A 14,282-nucleotide genomic window follows, 5' to 3' on the forward strand; every position below is an offset into this window, starting at 1 on the left:
GAGAAAAAGAGAAGGCAGTGGGGAGGTTAGTAGTTGAAGGTGTGGGTTGGAGGGGAGGGGGGTTGTGTTGTTTAGCTAGTGATAGTATGGTTTGTGTGAAGTGTGTGTTGAATGAGGTAGCAATATTTTCTGAGGAGTGAGGGATATTAGGAGGAGGGGTACTGACTTTACCTGGATGGAGGATGGAGTTTATGGAGGACCAGAATTGTTTGGGGCTGTGTTCGGAGGAGTCTAGGGCAGACTGTTAGTATTGGAATCTGTCCTGTTTTATTAGCTTTTTGACTCTATTGCATAGTTCTATGAATTTCTGTCTAGTTGAGGGGGTCTTGGTTTTGCGCCAGTGCTCCCAGGCTTTATCCCTGTTTTTCATTTCTGACTTAGTGGTTTTCTGTAGCCATGGGGAGGGTTGTGCTTTGATTCTGGAAAGTCTTATGGGGGCATGGTAATTAAGGATGTTCAGGAAGGTAGTATTAAAAAATTCAACTGCGTCATCAAGACTGAGGTACTTTAGAGGATGCCAGTTACATTCTTTGAGGGATGAGATGAATGTGAGTGGGTTAAAGTTTATTTTTTTACGTATCTGACGGTAGATGACAGGTTTAGCTTGGTATAGGTATTTTTTCAGTAGGAATGTTGGGGAGTGATCACTGAGTCTATTTGATAAGCAGCCTGTTATATATAACTGGGGGCTCTTACTGACTAGTATCCAATCCAGGGTAGTGTGCTTGCTGGAGTTTTTATTTATCCTGGTTGGTGACTGGACTAGTTGGGTGAAGCCATGAAGGTTTACATGATGGGTTGGATGGTTGCCAGAACATGATTGCCAGTCAATATTGAAATCACCTAAAATGATAGTTTCTTGGGGGAGATGGTGGGTAGACCAGCTGAGGAGGTTTTCTAGTGCAAGGATGTTTTGGCCAGGTGGGAAGTAGCATCCAATTATGTTGATGGTTTTGTTTTGGTTTATTTTGAGGTTGGTATATATTATTTCTTCATTGCCTGTTTGTGGAGCTGATGATTTTAAGATTTGGATGTTTAGATGCTGTTTAAATATTATAGCTACACCGCCTCCTTTCTTGTTTAGCCGGTCTATTCTTAGTATGCCATAACCTGTAGGGTGTATCTGCTCACTGGTAATTTGAGGTTTTAACCAGGTTTCTGTCAGGATGACTATATCTGGGGAGTACAAGTCTGTGGTGGCATGGAGTTCATGGACTTTGTTGGATATACTTCTAATATTTAGGCTTAGTAGAAGGAAGTCATTTGGCTTTGTATTGTCTGTAATATGGGAGAAGTTGTGGTTTCTAGTCTGATTATGAGGATTGAGGTTGGAGACGGTAGGGCCAGGGTTGGGGTGGATATCTCCACTTAGGGCTAGTTTTGATATGCATGAGGTTATTAGTTTTCTCAGTTTTTGAATGTGTTTGTTTATAAGGGAAACTTTATGATTGTGCTCTTTGGGTAATAGGTATGGTAGGAGGGTTACTATGTTAAGTTGTAGGGATGCTTTATGTTTGAGTAATATAGTTGGTAGAATATGTGGGGGGTGCATAGGGATGGTTCTTGAGTTGGTGGGAGGGGAGCTGAGTGAGGGTGAGACATGAGTGGTGGTGTGAGTAGTGGTACAGTGGTAGTGGTTGAGTGCGGGAATGATAGAGCTTTGGTAGGATGTAAGATATGCAAGGAGAGTGCATGCAGTGAGCATAGGTATGGTATGCTTGTACATGTTAGTTGAGGAGGTGTGATAGTGGGAAGTTGGAGGAGGTAGTGTTGGGTTAGTGCTGTGGTTGGCTACTGGAAAGATGGGAGGGGTTTGTGAGTGTAATAAAGGAGGGACCACTGGGGGCGGGAGGGAATAGGGGGCAGGGTGGGAAGCGAAGTGGGTAGAGACCCTGTTAGTTGCTCTTATGAGGGGGCTGGAAACAATCAGGTAACAGAGTTAATTGAGGAATGAACATATGATAGTGACAAGGGTGGTTGTAGTTTTAAAAAAATGGTGCCTGCCACAGGTAATATTTATTAACTTTGGGATTGTCTTAAGGTAATAAACAGGGAAGGGGGAGGGGAGAACAAGGGTGTGAGCAGACAGTTCTTTGTTCTGATGCTAGTGAGCCAAAGCAAAGACAAGTTAGTGTTTGAGAAACAATCACAATTGACCAAGGACTGCTCTGAAACTGTAAGTCATTTCTTAACCATTTTCAGGTGGAAAAACAGGATAACCTTGTATCAGTAGGCCACTGTGGTCTCAGTTTAAATTAACAAACACACAGTATTGATCAGATTATGGATACTATCTGCTAACAGAAGGGAATAAGAGAGAAAGTGGAAGATGAGTGTGTGTGTGTGTGTGTGGGGGGGGGGGGCTGCTTACAAGGCAAAGCAGAGTGCTCTCCAGGGGAAAATGAATATTGGCTCAAAACAGGTAGACACATACTCAAAGTTAACTTTAGTTGTTTGCAGACAGTTCAGACCCGGACTGCGCTTTTCTTATAAGAATGATAAAGGTGGTACCGCAGTTGAATACTTAAGAGTGGTGTTAGGTCTAGAAAAGAAGAGTACAGAGAGGAGTAAGTACTTTGAGATGGTAAAGATATATTATAAAGATTACAAAAAACAAACTGAGCAAATAGCTACTGTATGCAGGAAAAATGTCTTGAACCAACTATTAATATATGCAGATACTGAGCCAATTGGAAAAAGTCTGTTAGAAGAAACCTCAAGACAGTTATGCAGTCGCAGATAAAAATAAAGCCAGCAGCACTCTGTCGAGGTTGTCTAATGTGATTCTATCCAAAAGTAACAGCACAATTATATAGAAATAATTAGACACCAGTATGAGCTGTCTACACACAGCACAATTATATGGATAACATTAGTGAACAAGGTGCAGCTATGCAAATAGACTATACTATTATACAAAAAACAACTTGGTGCAGACAAAATGCTAGCATGGCATAGTAACTTCCAATAATAAAGCATAAATCATATTAGATGTCTAACACAATTCAACATAAACATATAGAGTTGTAAAATGTCTAACACAATTCACACCATCCAGAAATTTGCTATCTGCTGGACAGGAGTTACCTTTTCCCACAACCATAGTGCACCACATGATGTGCACAATTTATTTATATTGTTGTCTTTTTATACACAATGCAATTCCAGGTAATATTCTCCACTTGTCCCATACTCCCACTGTTCTCAATTTTACCCTGTTGTGTTCCTATTCCAACCTGTGCCAACCCCCTTTCTACAAATTCCTCACCCTGTTACCTTCCAGTCCCAGTCATCCAACAAAACTATACATCCCTATACTGCATTTTAAAGACAATTCTCTCATAACTGTAAGCAAACTGCTGGACTCCTTAATCCTGGTAACATTACATCAAATGGGTCATTTCCCTGGTTTCTTAAAATGTACCTAGCACTGGATCCAATGGCTTATTTCCATGCATCTTCAAAATCTGCAAAGACAATATAGAGAGCCAGGTGAAACAGTTATTCAACCTTTTATAAAGAAATAATCTTTCCATACTGCATGAAAAACAGCCATAATTATAGTGATGTCCCCAGCCTCTGTCCTTCAGCTCTTAGCTAACTTCTGTAGGCTGTCTGTGGCTACTGTCTCTCTCTCTCTACAAATGTAAGCTCCTGTCAATAGAGAAGAATAGGTTCACTAAAGTTAGACATGTACTAGCAGCACACTTAACCCTAACAGGTGCATTATGCATGTAATCTGATGAAGGCCAGCTTTGTTTATCTCACCAAAGCATTTGACACAGTTATCCACATCCTCTATCTTCATTCATTTCCATGCTTCAACTTTGGAACATCAGTAGTTTACGGACTTACTAGCTACATCTCCAACACACACCTAGCTTTCAAAGTTGGCCAATAACTTTCCACACCTCACTCCATTCTGAGGTCCTGCAAGTATCTGTTATGTTTATTGACAGTCTCCTAACATAGCTTCACACCAATGACATGGTCTTTTATGTAGATGATGCAGTCATTTACAGAAATGCAGCATGCTATGATGTCATCCATAAATAATTTCAAACAGATAAGTTGCAGTCTGTTTTATAGATTAAACTGCAAAACATTTTTTTTCAACTATAAAAGACTAAACTTGCATGCTTTAACACTGTGACAAGGCTATAAACAATGATGAATCAAACCCCTCCAATAGGATCCTAGGATCATAGGCAGTTACTAGGCTATTGTCCCTGAGGCCCTTATAAGCCTAGCCAAGAGTTTAGCCCATGCATAGACAAATCAGCACCCCGATGCCCCTGTACAGAAGGGACACGGGTGGAATCCCAGGTCTATGTTAAATCACTGAATGCTTAAAAAAGTGAATGATGATTTATCAAACCCATGTAATCGAATCTTGAACGCTTAGAACAGTGAATTTTTTCCAAGGTAAAAAAATCGCTGTTCCATAAAACAAACAAAAAAAAACAATAATTTAAAACATTACATAAAGTAGAGGGCTTCACCCCTAATGTGGGGGTGGTGCCCCCCACTCCCCTACTTAAATATACCAACTTCGAGATCGCACTACAGTCACAAAAAACGGTAAAGTAATGGAAGCGGCCAAGCGATTTCTTTCCCAGGGAAAGAATTTGCTTATATGCCATTTCGTTAATTTGCCTTTTCGTGCTTTCAAGTTTGATCAAGACACATTTGAAAGAATGCCTCTTCGATCATTTAATAGGAATTCAGAATACCTGGGATGTATTTTCTATTTCCCATCCAGTTATCCAGATTCTGCTTAAAACGGGGTAAAGAGGTACTCTGCTTGACATGGAGAAGGAGTCTATTCCATAGATGGGGAAGTCTCTGGGACACAAATCTGTCTTGCCAGCAAGTCCTATTGATGTCACAGACCAGGTTGAGGCCGCATGTGCAGGTTACCTGAGGGGAGCTTGACTTGCGGATATGCAGCAGTCCCATCAAGGTGGGGTCCGAGATCACCCTGTATGCCAGACAGAGGTCACATCTGAGGAGTCTGTATACAACAGAGTAGAGGGAAATTTAACAGTTATGACCTCCAATTGAGGAAGCCAAACTGTGTGGGATCGAGTGTTTGGAGGTTGCCAATGTCCTTGTTAATGAGGTCCATGATAATCCATTCCATGGCCTTGCAGATCAGGCTAGTTAGGCTGATGGGTCTATAATTTCCTGAATCAGTGGATGCTCCACATTTGTGTAAAAGGATGACAGTGGCTGTCCTCCACTCAGCTGGGACAAAACCAGTACTCGGGCTTTGGTTGAATTGGGCACCTAATGGTGCTGCAAGTTCCTGCCTGAGTTCATGTAGGATGCAGCCTGGGATGTTATCAGGTCCCATGGAGGCTGTATGTTTTGCCATTGAGAGTCCAGTGATGACCTGATACCTAGATATAAGAGGAAGGGGGCAGGTACTGTGAATGTCCTGATTTACTGATGTGGGGGACAGAGGGGTGAAATTTTTGCTAAATCTGTCAGCCAGCAAGTTTGCTATATCTACGGCGATTTGTATATGTGGTGTCCTTCACCACCAGTTTTGAACAGATCTGGGTGTTACCTTTGAGATTACGGACATATGTGAAGAAGGCCTTATGATTGTCTCTAGTAGATGTTGCCAATTTTGACTCAAAGTTTGCTTTGGAGGATTTCACTAGTGCTCTTATTTGCTTGTTTAGGCTAAGGAGAGATTGCTTCCACTAGGGCATCTGCTCCATCTTGGTCCTAGACAGCATTTTTCTTCTTTTGTTATAGAGTTTATTTATTGTAGATGTCCACCAGACAGGTGCATTCTTCCTTGCAGAGGATGATTTAGTCCTGTCAGGTATTCCTGATTCTATGCATCTATATAAATGTTTGTATAATAATTTATTATAGTTTTGGATACTGGTGCCAGTTCCTAGAGAGGGGGAGGGGCTGTGAAGCTGTTTATATCATCCCTCAGGAGGCTGTAATCAGCTGTGGAGAAGTTTTTTTGGTTGATCCTAGCTAGAGGGGGGTCCAGGGAGATGCTGACTTCGAACATGACTGCTTTATGGTCAGATTGCACAAGGGAGGATGATACTGCAGGGATTCTGCAGCAGTTACTCATGTTGGTTAATACCAAGTCCAAGATATTATCACCTCTTGTGGGGGTATCAACTAGCTGTTCCAAATAATTTGCATGACAAAATCGAGGAATCTCTGGGCATTTGTGTTCTGAAAAGAGTAGTTCTTCCATTCTATGTTTGGGTTATTAAAGTCACCCAGGATCAGGGTAAAGGGTTGAACCTTGATAGATTCTAAGAGGTCTAGATTGGCAGGTTGGGCATCATGGGTCAGAGTTGGGGGCCAGTAGCTAGCTATGATTTGTTTAGAGGTCTTGTCAATAGTTAACTGCACCTGGAGTGTCTCCTGTGCGTCGTACTATTTGACCAGCCTGGAGGTGTGTATTTCTTTAATATATATTGAAACTCCAACTCCTTTGGCTTTACTACCCACAGTTTGGGGTTTGAATGTATGACAGGATGAGTAACCAGGTAAGGCTGGAGTGCTCTCCACAGCTTTGAACCAGGTTTCTGTGCATGCACAGGTATCAGCATTTTCCAGACTTAGAAATGCTTGCAATGAGTGCAGTTTCATGTTTAGACTCCTAGCATTTAGCAGCATGACCTTTAATTTGGGTTTTGTTTAAATTTTTATGTTGGTAGTTTTAAACTCATCACTTTTCCTAAAAAATGTCACTATAGAGGAGGCAAGAACCTTTGCCAGAATCCTGAAGTCCAGGTGAGACAGATGCAGGCCATCTCTGGCAAAGCATCATGGTCTGTCAATCATATCTTCCCAGGCTGTCAGGTACTGGATCCCCCCGGAATGACACCAGAAACTAAGCCAATTGTTAGTCAATCATTTTCTGTTTGTATTCAGGCATTATTCTGGGTGATGGTAGAATGCTGCTTAAGGCTAGGGACATACCTGCCTGCAAGACATATTCAGTGAGTTCAATCATGTCTCTCTTCATATAGTCCATGGAGGTATGCCTCAAGTCATTCACACCAACATGGACTATGACAGAGTCATAACAGTACCTGCTGTTGATAGACCTAAATGCATGTGTGATATGGCGGATTTTGGCCCCTGACAGACAACTAACCATGACTTTCTCCTTAGCCATCCTGGTGAGAGGCACATCTGTGTGTCTTACAATGGAGTCACCTATGACTAATATGTTGGGTTTATGATTAAACTTTAGCAATTGTGAGACACAGGTGTGTGAACTATGCATAGTATGTGGTGTGGAGGGCTGTGGAGATTGTGTGTGTTTTTGCCTCAGAGATCTCCTTTGTTTGGGTATGTTTTTGTTGAGGACCTCCACATATGTGGGTGTGTGTTGTGCAGGTTTAGGTGGTGTTTGAGATGTAGTGGTTGTGTTGTCATCCTTCTCAGTGCCAGATATACCGGCTTGAGAGGGACAGAGCTTGGACTCTAGTTTCCTAATTTAATTGCATATCTCGCAAACTGTGTTCCTAGGTGGTAGTAGTAGATGGTTGTCTGTGTACATAAGGCAGTTACTACACTGTCTCAGGATGCCCACATCAACCAGACTGGCAGGAGAAACTGTATGAAATTGTCCATCCATATTTTTCAGAATCTGAGAGAGAAGGCCAGGGAGAGCTAAGGGGTTAGCCTAAAGCCCAAGTGCTAAAACCAAAATTAAGAGGCTTAGAATAACACTTACAATTTAAACAGGCTATAAATAAGCAGTAACAAATGCAACAGAAAATATGTAATTGAACACTTTAGTGAACAAACCACAGCAAGTAGCAGAAAAAGCAAGATGAAGTAATGGAGCAGGAGGAGGAAACACAAATACAGTAAAAGAAGCTGAATAACGTGTGTGTGTGTTTTTTTTTGTTTGTTTTTTTTTTTTGTTTGTTTTGTTTTGTTGGTAAAGTGGAAATGGAGAGAGGAGGAACAGAAACAAATTCAAGGTTGAGGAAGTAAGGGGTTTGACCTTCTCAAAAGATCTCTGCATTAGGTAGAATGAGCTAACGAGATGGGACTGGGAGGAGTGTCCCTTATCAAATTTACAGTAGAGGCGGGCAACAGCAAAAGCCACAAACTATAAGAGCACAACAACAATTGGACAAAAATTCAACCACAGATCAGCAATTATATAAATGGAGACACAGAAAAGTAAATAATTCATTCAAACAAATAAATAAAAGCAGTGCAGTAAACTAGTGCATAACTGTTACACAAATAAATAAAAACAAAGCAATCACTTTAGGGAAATCCAGCACTGAACCCAGAAATTGATTAATATATCTGGGCATTACCCTTGATCCTTTTCTAATATTTGCCAATCACACTACTCAAATTCATAAAAAAGACTATCAGCACAAGCAGAGACATCTGAGTACACTCAAAACGTCTAAACCCTGAAGGTATGACAATCTGCAACACTGTGTTGAGTCATATATGTAGTTTCATCACTTCATCCTTCACTGTCCTTACTATCAACATTAATGCCCCTCACCAAGATGTGCTAATCGGTTACTCTTCTGTGAATACAGAGATCTTCTGTATGGAACGTTCAGATACAGACTACTGTATAATAATTGCAAAACTCATTTCTCATTTAAACTGTCTTCACCTTAAGTGATACTGAACATTCTCACTTGAATGAAACATCAGTCTATCAACTTCCAGAAAATCAATGTCTACATCAGATCATGTCTTTTTCATTATTGCTCCAAATTATTGGACAACATGCTCATCAAAGATAAAAAGTTAGAGAGAATTTCTCATTGTCTGTATTCTGAACAAAGCTGCTCCTATACCTCCAAAAGACCACACAGTGCATTGGATTTTAATATACAGTTATCACTAATAATCCATATTCAGCCCTGCATATGTCCCCAAATGACCAGTTAAAATTTTAAGTGCAATATGGTAACTAAACAGCTGCTATTCACTGGTCTGGTATTTATTCTATATCTTAACAGTGTAAGGGGTTTGGTGGTGGGTGTTTATTTATTATTTTTCACTGGATAATGGGTATTGAGTGTGTTTATGTAATGTGAACGACCTCTTGCATGTCATACGTGTTGTTATTTTTTTCTTATGTTATTCTATGATGCCATTTTATCTACGTTATTTGCACTGCGTTTCTCTCATGAGCTGGCATTTGTACTTTCATTTAGGGTGCATTTGTGTGGCCCCAAATGACAATAAAGTTTCTTGAATCTTTGAAAACGTCACTGTTTGGAGCACATATCCCTTTAGGGAGCACATGAACGAGCACTCGCTCATCTAGAACAGGCATACTGATCCCTTCCCTGCCGCTCAGTCAGTCACAAGGCTGCTAATTGAACCCAAAACCGTTGGATCACAGTCAGGGATTTGTTCTTCTACACCACCGTTGCAACTGATAGTATATGCAATCTTAATAATACTAATAATTGTCAATATTGTCGGTATGCCCCATACTTTGCTGCTATAGCAATGTGTCTTGTTAGAAGTCAAAGATTCTACTATGTGAGTCCTAAATCTCCAAAAGATTAAGCATGATTCTACAGATGAAATAGTGAAGTGCAAAACTCGTTAAATATTAAAAGTATTTTTTTGCAGGAAGCAAGCCCCCTGTAACCCTGATACGGGGGGGGGGGGGGCAGCACCAAAAATCCCATCCCTTACATATGTTAACTATGAAATCACTATACCTCTGAGAGCAGAGAATTCTATAAGATACACTACTTTTGGACTTAGTATATGTTTTGCCCTAATAAAATTAATTTGTTAACATTTCAGGACTCACTCTTTCAGTTCTTGAACATATATTGGGAACCCCTATAGTCCCATACATTTTAAACTGCACCAGTTCAATGCACAAGTAGTATTGTTTCTTTTCAAAGTTGTTTAGCTTTTTAAGTTTTGATGTAACAAGTAATTTATTGTGCAATATTTCATTTCAGTGAAGTACAGCAGACTTGAAACAGCAAATTAAAGTTACTGAAGTGAAGCATTTCTACTAATACTAAAGCAAAATGTAGTGGGATGTTTGCAGATAAATGTATAATACCATCCATTGAGAGGAAGGAAGGACCACTTTTAAATATCACATTGACAATTGACCCTAAAAGTTGAATCTTTAGTCAGGGATCTGGGAATTTTTCATTGCACATATATCTAAAAGTATGGTCCAGGGATGCAATTATTCCACTGCACTCAGCTCTCATTAGGCCAGTCATTAAATATAATGGCCATTTTGGTATGTATCTGTCCAAACGCTTTGCAGAACTGGAACAACCACAACACTTTCTCAAAAAAAAAAAATCTTTGGCCTAAATCTTGAAAATTATGTAGATCATCTCAAACTTTTGTATTTCTTCCTGGTATCATATAGCCTACTAAGAGGTGACTTCTGCCTTGCATATTGAGCCACAAAAGACCCTTTCCTGTTAACCTTATTACACATTCACAAGACAAATGGCAGGGAAATCACCTGATAGGTATCAGACCTGGAAACTTTGGCATAATCTGCCATTGGTACAGAATCTGCTTTGCAGTTTAAGAGCTGCCTTCTTATTTTAATTCTGACACCTGTAATTGCAATTCCTCAAATTATGAAAACTAAAAAAAACTGTGAATTGTTTACAACTTTGTAGGTATTTTTTTTCAGACTCCTGAACTCTATCACACATTACTTATATATTCTAACTCCAACCCTGCCATACTTTGGAGATAGGGCAATACACTGTCATGCAACAATTTCAGTCCTTGTGTTCATATGTTCACATTTTCACAGATTCAGTCTCACTATTCTGAGACTTCCACCTGTTAAGACTGTGCCCAGGATTCATTAACAATCATGTACTCTTCACAATACGATATACAATTTGTGCATTTTAGCAAGAATATCTACAGTGCTCCCTGAAAATGCAAGCTGCTAAACAAGCTTATACATTTTGCAGCACCTATCTGTGACCAAAGCAAGTATTATAGGCTTGAGCACATAATATAAAAAAAGGCATTGCCTGCAAGCAAACCTATTGACTGAGCACATGTGAACAGCATAATAAAAAAACAAGGCCAACTTTAATGAAAGAATTAAAGATGCAGGGGAAGGTAAACATGAAACTGCACACATATATAGGGATTCCTGCACAAATAAGAAGCAGGGGAAGTTAATCTGGGAATCTGTTGTCATATAATATAAATAAATTTATTTAGTGCACAAAGAGCATTGTTGATATAAACTGTTTCCAGGCTGTTCCTATGTACTTTATCAACCTCTTAGTAAGTCCTTCAAAAATAATGAAAATGAACATTGAATAAATCCAAGCCTGTTTCACTCCAGTAAGCTCCATCCAGCCTGCACCAAGAAGCATCCTTACCATCAAAGTCCCTGTTCCCAATCACATACAAACCCAGCCTCCTGAAAGCCCTTGACACTCTAAGTGCTTTCTCCATACCCATAAAACTGTCTGCATACCTCCGCACTAACAGAAGCATAACTTCAGCTCTAACTATAACCATCTGTGGAAACCTCTGCTTTAAATCTAATAAATCGGTAACATTTTATTTATTATTTTATTTAATTGCATTTCTTTAACATGATAGTCCATTGGGCCTAGGAGTGCCCATTTTCAGTGGAGGCCCGGGATGAAAAGCTCCACATATTATATATACATTGTCGGGATAAAGTTACATAACAACGGTTAACAGATTCAAGTTACTAGTAAGCAACATTATACAAAATACAAAAATAACAATGATTTACACCCAGGTACAACATATACATGTTGATATACAATTAGAATTAGGCTTTTTTTCTTTATATTTCATCTTGTAGCTGAGGATGCATAAAACTGAGAGAGGGAAGAGTTAAATTAAGTGTAGATAGATAGATACTTCAAAGTGTTAAAGTTGTTAGGAGAGGTTTCTAGTGTCATGTAATGCTGGAAGAATTATTTGAGCAAGTACAGAGCCATAGTTTGGAGAGGTATTCTTGCAGCGACTTCTTGAAAACAGTGTGGTTAGAAGTGGTTCTGATTCTGGTGGGTAAGGAATTCCACAACTTGGCTATAGCAACGGAGTAAAGAGCTTGGCCAGCTGTATGGTTGGTAATTCTACCTTTAGAAGACATTTATTTTCTGATCTGAGGTATTTAGCGGGGTTGTAGGGGGACATTAGTGAGGCTAAGGATGGGCAATCTTCTGGTATAGTTATGATTTTATGTGCAGTGGTGAGTTGTAGGTAAGTTAGGAAGTGAGGTAGTTCGAGCCAATTGAGTTTTTGAAGGGATATACAGTGATGAGAGGTATGTGTAGCATTGTTGGCAAACGTTGCTACTTTATTGCAACAAGATTCAAGTTTGTTTTTTTTTTAGAGAGAGTTGAATGCCTGTGAACAGGGGGTACCATATAGTAGAGATGGTAAAATAAAGAAGGATGCTAAGATTTTTTTGGCTGAGTGCTTGAGGTAAGTTGTGTGTCTGTAAAGCAGACCTAACTTTGGTGGGTCTTTCTGATGTTGTTTAGGATATGAGGGTCAAAGGAGAGATGTTCATCGATAGTAACTCCAAGGAGTTTAGTGTGGGGCACTACATTTTTCCCCAACAAAACCCTTTTAGTTTAACTGACCCAAATCATTACCTCCCATATGAATAACCAACACATGTGATACACCTAATTCTGATTGTATTTCATCAAGTTTTCCCAACAACCTCTACCACCCTGCAAAAACCATGCCATGACACTTTCCATCCGTACTGTTCCAAACCCAACATATATCCACTAGGTTGAATCAGAACTGTCTTCTCCACCTAAAACAAAAGCGTGAACAAACAAAACAGTGGTTTCTCTTGCAGAACAAGAAAAAAAAATTACACAGATAACCTAATAACCCTATAGAAGGTGAGATATAAAATGCTATAGATGACCACTCCCTACCCTACAAATCAATTCTACTGACTCTCTTTCCTCTGACAAATCAGTCACTCTAAAAGAATGTGCCAAAAATCTTGCATCACCTATGACTTGACTCTCCAAAGAAATCCTAATCAAACACACAAACTGTGCTACAACTATAGCCTTCCCATTACCAACAAAAACACAAATTCTACAAAACACTTCACAGCCTCCAAAACTGCCTACCCATGCTACCTGACACAATTGTTCAACATTACCATGAAACACCAATTGATGGCCTTATTTACCTGAGCCATCTTTGATAGGCTTTGCCATATCACTACCAAAAAGTCAGTAGTACAAGTATCCTTACATTGCAATGGCCACAACACTTTGCCAACCTAAAATATTTCCACATACACAGATACCACTATTGCTGCACATAGTACAGTCTACTTGACTGCTCACCAAAACATCAAAGTATACAAGCCTTTCAACAAAACTGACAATAGCAACCTATACAAGGGAAAATGCCAGTCTGTTCTTGGACCTGAGCTCTCACTCAATCCCTAAGCATAATACCCACCAGCCATGTTTTTGTAAATCTGCCAAAGCCATAAGCCTAGCAGCTGCACTGAGGGTCAATAAATTCACTCTACTCAATCTCTCTGCCTCACCCAAAACTCATTAAAGAATAACATGCTTCATCAACAAAACTACTGACCACTTCCTGGCAGTCGGGGGTAATTGTCCAACAAACAGTGAAAATGCAGCCACTGCTGTATTGTAAGCCTACAATGGAGAATCCAACCATGACTTCTGAATCAACCATCCTACTACACCTCTCCAACGTTCCATATCTCTTGTAGCAATACCATGGTTTTTTGCTTTGCGTCTGGAACTGAGGAATGAAACCTGTGAAGCTGAAGATGGGAAAGGCTATTGGCTATGTTATTAAAATGTCCAGGAACATGTTTGGCTGAAAAACTAAAATTAATAAACAAGCTCTGCAACATTAACTTCTGTAAGACCAACAAAACCAAAACTGACCTCATGGTCTTCCTCGACAAAATCTGTATAACTGTTTTGTTATCAGAAAGGTAAATCATGCTTGTATTCTGCAAACTTTCCTTTAAAATCACCGACATCCAAATGTTATAAACTCCAAAAATGCCACATCTCTCCTCAATTCATGAAGCTACTCTGCAGGCCAATAAACCGCAACCCACTGTCCATCAAAATGCCCCATGCCATTAGTTCCTGAGGTACCTGTATACAGGCTTAACTCCACTCCTGTCAACCAGTACTTTTGCCAAAATGACATACTATTAAAACTGGACAAAAACACCATCCATAGTGATAGGCTCACTTTTACCA

Source organism: Protopterus annectens, chromosome 1.part0 (genome assembly GCF_019279795.1).
Source record: "Protopterus annectens isolate FY-2018-M chromosome 1.part0, PAN1.0, whole genome shotgun sequence".
Taxonomy (NCBI): domain Eukaryota; kingdom Metazoa; phylum Chordata; order Ceratodontiformes; family Protopteridae; genus Protopterus; species Protopterus annectens.